Below are 7009 nucleotides of genomic sequence, written 5' to 3' on the forward strand. Positions count from 1 at the left end.
CCCCCCCCCCCACTCCCCTCCTAAAAAAGAGAGAACGGTTCCATGACATTTGCCCCTGCATGCGACTAAAAAATATGCGCAATTGTTAAAATACCAGTGCACTCACGCCAAGCCAATTACCTGCCCATAAACATAACCCTGACCAGTAATCTTAATTCTCACATCGAACTAGAAACCTAAGACCTTAAAACCCTAACCCTGTAAAGTTCTTGAAGAAAATAAGACCGGAACAATACATTATCCTAGAAGCAAATGTCGTATCACCGAAAAAACAACAACATTCCTGCCCACGAGGTCTGTAGGGCCGATTCTATTACGTGTATATTTTCTGGCGCTATATTTTCCTGCTCGAGGGTTTACTTATTTCGCCTGCGATATTTCTCTATCTCTCGCCACTGCAACCATCCAGTTTACATAAAGCAATCTCTAATGCATTCATTGATGTTACATAAATCTATGAAAGAGACTCCAGAACGACTGCGAGGGCCTTATGAGTATATTATAAGATTTTTTTTCCTTTTATTCTGTTTAGACAATTAAGTTGCCTATCATATTTTGAAAATAAGTGAAGCGATTAAACTGTTGAATTATTGATATTGATCTATTTTCAAAGATTTCGGCCCTATCTATACATGCTGTTTGAAATGCAAAACATTTGCTTAATGCAATGATCCCTTGATGCTGCTCATACACATGCGGTGCTATATGGACTTGGATTTGTTAGTCATGCAGTCATGAGGGCGGCTAATCGATACATTGTATTGCATGTATTGAAATCATAAAGTGCCATATTAGGGGTTGAGCCAGAAAAGTTTATCTTAATTCTATACAAAACAAAATAGCAATACGTGTGATAACATTCAGTAAGCTTTACATGAAAAGGTAAAGACCATTATTCAGGGATATCAAGATGATTGACGTTTATAAACTGCGCATGCATTATCTATTTGTAGTTCTATGTATATGATTTGATTAATCAGAATTTGCCCCATGCGCTGTCACAATATTGTTCATTAATTCACCATTGATAGGCCTAGTACAATGCAAACAGAAAATGAGAATTTTTGTCAGGAAAAAATAAAACCATTGTATAGCTCCATGATCTTACCAACTTTTGGGAATGACTTCCTAATCAGAATTAGGAAGAAAACACTAAGGTCAAGTTTTCGTAAAGCTGACATCTTAGCGGTATAAAACGTTTGTTGCAGTTAATGTGCTCAAGAGATATTGCAATAGATATTTGTTTTTACAGATATAAATACTTTCTGTTTTTGTCAGAAGTAGACATCGTTTATGACATGATTATACACAATATAATTACAATTGCAAATAGATTCATCACGTGAATTACTGATTTAATCATTTCATATTGAAAACTTTCGCCCTAATTCACGCAGAAAATCCGACGTAGCAGACGCTGGAGAAAGTGAGTGCGTGTGGGGCGAGTGGCTAGTCGACACGTTAATGGGGGGTGGCCTGCAGCACCGTGCGTGGAGGGACATCATGTTCACATAATTTCACGCGTAGTGTGTTGTGTGTAGGCGGCAGAAATCGGGTTAAATCTACAGTTGAGATATAATCTAGGACCTTATCATTCCTTTACAACATTATTTCAGTTGATTACCTGTGCACAACACGTGTATATAAGCACCCGATTGCAGACAGCAGGTGGCAAGCGACCGTTGCAACTACTTACATTATTACCACCTCCGAAGAAAATGCACCAGTCCGACTAGAGCCATCATCGAAAAATGAGACGGAATATGAAATATATTTGGTTGTTTTTGCTCCCAAACTTAACAGTTATGTTGCTCATAAGGCTGCTACGTATCTAGATAATGTCTCACATACAACTGTATCTTGATATTGCATTGAAAATGATATTTGGCTAGAAACAAAAGCTTGAAATCACAGGAATTCACACTGCTGACGACGGCAGACAGTGAAGGTCAACGGCTCAAATTTTCGTTGGTAGTCTCGTCACGTGATAGCTCTGTGTGGATTGTACACGTTCCCTATGACAGCAATTGTGACTGGGTAGTCTAGCTTTACTGCTTATTTGCGTCAGGACTGCTCAACCAATGAACAAGATTCTTATATCACAAAAATGGGCAGAATCTCTACTTTCTAAAACCGTGCGCCCCAAGTTCGTGCGGCTTTCCGTTCTCGAGATATCCCGTGTGGAAGAATTGCAAGACGGCAAAATATGCTCAAATTCGTCAAATTTGGACTGTTCGCCATAGACAAATCTACTCATAAGGTACTTTTCTGATCAAATTTGCGTCACGACTACAAATGTTACAATAATGATATGTACACATAAATAATCCCTAAAGTGTCTACATTCAGAATCCGGGCGCCCCAAGTTTGCTTCTTAAATAGTTTAAAAGTTATGGCAGATTTTGTGGAAAAATGCGTCGATTTTTGACCCGTTTTACGTGTTGTAGCGTTCGCGCGGAAGCGCGGCTTCGCAGATGACCGAAAGTTTTCAATATGTGTAAGCATTATAATATTTGTTCATAACTTACTACCTAACAATGACACATTACTAAACAGTAAATATATGCTGTACTGTGTAACAGCCTGAATTGCAATAGACCAAACTCAACTAGCATTAATGCTATTTTCTGGTTCCTATTACCCTTGGTTTTTTCGTTTGTTTGTTTGTTTTACTCACCAAGTGACTGCGTATCATTTCACAAACATGCATTATGAATATCATTGCACTGGATAATAAATCTGTTCATTCATTCCTTTAGTTGTTTCATTTGGTTTGGTTTTGATTTAGGTGACATAACCATAGCACGTATGGGTATGTTTTTTTGAATTTGAATTGATAATGGTTTATTAGAACAAACATGCAAAGTAGCAGCCCGAAGGCTAAATTATAATGCATCACATAAAAACGCATAAATTACATCAAACAACATACATTGTATGAACATTTTAACAATAACAAATTCCAATTACATTAACATAACAAATACACAACATCATATCATATAAAACTTAGATTTCCCTGTGATTAGTCAATGCAATATAAAAATTCAATAAATATATTATACATATCATCTGTAAAAAAAAAACAACAACAACACCCTAATTAACCATTAACACTTTGACGCTCAAATAACTGTATCTGCATTCATTTTTAACTGGACTTAACATCAATTTCCCAAATCCAATTACTCATATCAATTATTACAGAAAACACAAAACAAATGATACTTTACAATACAAATACACAGACTAATAAATTATTTCTTATTGCACAAACATCATATAATATAAATTCATGAGAGTGAGTATACTACACATGAGGTATTTGATGGCAAGGTGCGATCTCTTCCTTGCATTGTAAGTGGGTGATCACTGGTAGGTAACGAGAGTATACTCTCCAGGACTGATAATGCACCAGTATGTTGTGTGGGCGTAATGGTGTGTATGAAAAAAAAACATGAGAGAAAGAGCGAGTGAAAGTGACAAAGAGGGAAAGAGGGGGAGGGAGTGCGAGAGAGGTATTGAAATAGAAAGTGTGAATACCAAACTCTGATCACCTGTGTTTTTGTCATAATATGATATTTACAGCATGCGCAATCTGTAAATCTACATATCCTGTCATAAACCTCATTTTATAATAACTATATTTCACTTATTTCTTTTACATAACTACCTATTTCATAATCCTTATTATCTCTTTTACAATATAATTTTATATACAATTCAGTCCTATAACTGCGAGATATATCTCAATGAAATACCATTATCAAATTAACATAAAACATCAAACAGTAAAAGCATAAATTCATAAGATGAGCATTAACTTGAACATATACTGATAATTATAACATAATTAATAGGAACTTAATAAAATGGCATTAACAAACAACATAATGATTACATCATTAAAAACAAATTATTATATATACACCGTGCATATTCAACAATCTCGTGAGGTATGGGACACAGCTGTTTCGATAGCGGTCAGTTTTACACTTTGGTTCAAAACACAGTCGATTGTTTCTTAGACTCCTCGATAGATTTGCAGGCAAAAACCATTGATTTGACATAATTGATTTGAAAACCTTCCGGGCAAACTCTAGACACAAGTACTGACGTCTTTCCTCAAGTGACTGAAGTCCTGCGAGTTCTATAATGCTTGGGAATAAGAGAGATAATTGTACGCAGGCCCGTAGCCAGGGGGGGGGGGGGGGGGGGGGGGGTGCGTCGGGTGCGTACGCACCCCCCCCCCCCCCAAATTCTGAAAGGTCCACTTTTTCATAATAACGGTTTTTAGCAATTCTCAAGATAACAATCCAAATAAATATAAAGACACATTATATGCTACGTAAATGTGGAAGAGTACGTTTAACAATGTTAAAAATTGTACGAAACCCTTTTGTTTTACGAACCATCGGATCGTCCCCATGCACACAAACACAAAATAATGTTATGTATCAATTTGTGCGAGCTATTATTATATTGGCACTGCATGCCATGGCCCTTGGCGCGTGTGACCGGTGTTTTTTTTTTTTTCCACTGGCCGCCCGAGTACGTGCGATTCGTGGATGACATTGAGGTTGACACTTGCATTTTTTCACAGGAACAGAGGTAAGTGGATGAAAATCTAATAGCCTCAAGTTTACATATATGATAAAAATTAAAGAAATTTCCTCGAAATTACTATAACCGAAAACCTGAGACATTTTATATCTACGTCTCACAAAGATATAGTACATGTATATATAAGTACATGTTGGCATGATAATGCCTGGGGATAGATTATTATATTAAATGGGTTAGTCAAATACCGGTTAGTGATTGGCTAAACAGAGTCACGTGATGGAGGTACATTCGTTATGTTCGCCCATGGGCGAACATTCTGGTAATATTCTCCCATGGGAGAACATTTTCAAATGCAAATGACGAAGGCCTAGGACCGGCCACCCACGCGCGCACAGTGAATTTGGCTCTGCGCGAGCGAGCGAGCGAGTGCGTTGTGCTAGCTCTGCATGCATGCTGGTGGTTGCAAAGATCGTACGCTGTATTATTCTCACTTATAATTTCCAAAGAGTATTATGCAGGCACGCAAACTCATTTTAGTTGTATTTCATTTAAATGTAATGGGTAAGAGGGTATGAGAGAGAATGGAAAGTGCTGAGCTATGAAGTAAAATGGTTAAGTAAAAAGTTTGTCAGATAGTATTACAAAAGCCTGAATATTGCAAGAGCTCCGGAGTAAAAACAGTCAGTGAAAAACCCTATGTATGATAGCATTGTGAGAGCGTTAGACTGCATTGTGACGCATCGTTATTTAATTTACATTCTTTATTGATATATTTTCATAAATATCTCAGGTAATGAGTCGGATTGGATTACAATTCTCACTTACAGCTTTGTAGAAGTCTGAGTCAACAGTATCACACAGTACTTCAAGACGTATTATAGTACAAACGATTTCTTGAGCCTGCACCGTTTCAGGCTCTGTTCTGGATACGGCGGTAGAAACTCATTCTTTTTTGTTGTTTATTTTATCATTATTTACTAATCTCTTTTCTAACTTACAGGTAGCGGATTTCTTTGCAGGCCAAATTCGGAAATGTAGTGTTGATTATTACTTATACATTTTCTCATGTTGTGACAGTTCTATTGGTTCTCATTTTAAAGTGAGCCAAAACCTAAGAACATTTTCACTTATAATTTCCAAAGAGTATTATGCAGGCACGCAAACTCATTTTAGTTGTATTTCATTTAAATGTAATGGGTAAGAGGGTATGAGAGAGAATGGAAAGTGCTGAGCTATGAAGTAAAATGGTAAAGTAAAAAGTTTGTCAGATAGTATTACAAAAGAAACTCATTCTTTTTTGTTTGTTTATTTTATCATTATTTACTTATCTCTCTTCTAACTTAAAGGTAGTGGATCTCTTTGCAGCCCAAATTCGAAAATGCCTAGAGACAGCTAGTAACCAAATATGCTACTATAATCTAATAAATAAGAAATAACCATTCCAGTATGTATCTTAGTGTGCACAGTAAGACAGATCAAATCAAATAGGAAAACATCTGAGCACTAAGCCTGAGGTCTGAATTTGCACTCAACTTCTTCCAATGGCTAACGGATGTTTAATTTTTGAATTTCACTGACCTCCAAATTTCACAAAGGAAACCTTCTTAGCATGATGGTTAATATGACATTTGACTGATATTGGAGATGTTTGCGAATCGGATCTACTACCTTTAATATTATTAAATCTAAAATGATTATTTGAAAGTTCGGAAATGCTGGAAATATCCTACCACAAGGAGGCAAAATATAAATGGTTCACATTTACAATTCATTTTGTTTTAAATTTTCTTATTTATTTTCGTTTTTGACAAATTCGCATACCAACGGCTGATATACTGTATACCTTATAGTAAAGTGAGTGTTTCATCTTCCAAACAGCATCCAATGGGATGGAAAACTCCAACTGAAAGGTGGACACCGTGACCATACTCGCTAAAGAAAACGCGTTAATAGGGGTCATTTTTTCTCACGGATTAGATGGAAAGTGTGATGTACGAGCGTATATAATCAAAGGGTATCAAAAAGGCCGAAATTTGGGAAAATGGTATATTGTTCAATCATGATGAAGTACTTCTTTAGGGTGCAGGAAACATTTAAGGAATACTTGTTTTTAAGGCCCGAAAAAATCATATGATCATTACTCGTTTAGGGGCCATTTTGAAAGTCCATGTATGAGCATGGTGTCCACCTTTTAATTGTCGCTACCCCTCCCGGGACAGTATCAAAGGACCGTTTTGTTAATTAACGCAATCCCCCCTTCCTTTAAAAATCCTGGCTTCAGGCCTGCTAACGCGGGTATACAATAGAAAAAATAAAAGTTAAAACAACACCAGGAAAATCACTATTCTCAATTTTGCGGCGCGCTACGCGCGCAGAGTCTCGAACACAATTAAACTTTGCAACTTCCTGGCAAAATGAGTTTTTACTATTTCCTAGATGAAAT

The sequence above is a fragment of the Diadema antillarum genome, unplaced genomic scaffold (genome assembly GCF_040938485.1).
Source record: "Diadema antillarum isolate AM-2024a unplaced genomic scaffold, OU_Dant_1.0 seq00000082_RagTag, whole genome shotgun sequence".
NCBI classification, from domain to species: domain Eukaryota; kingdom Metazoa; phylum Echinodermata; class Echinoidea; order Diadematoida; family Diadematidae; genus Diadema; species Diadema antillarum.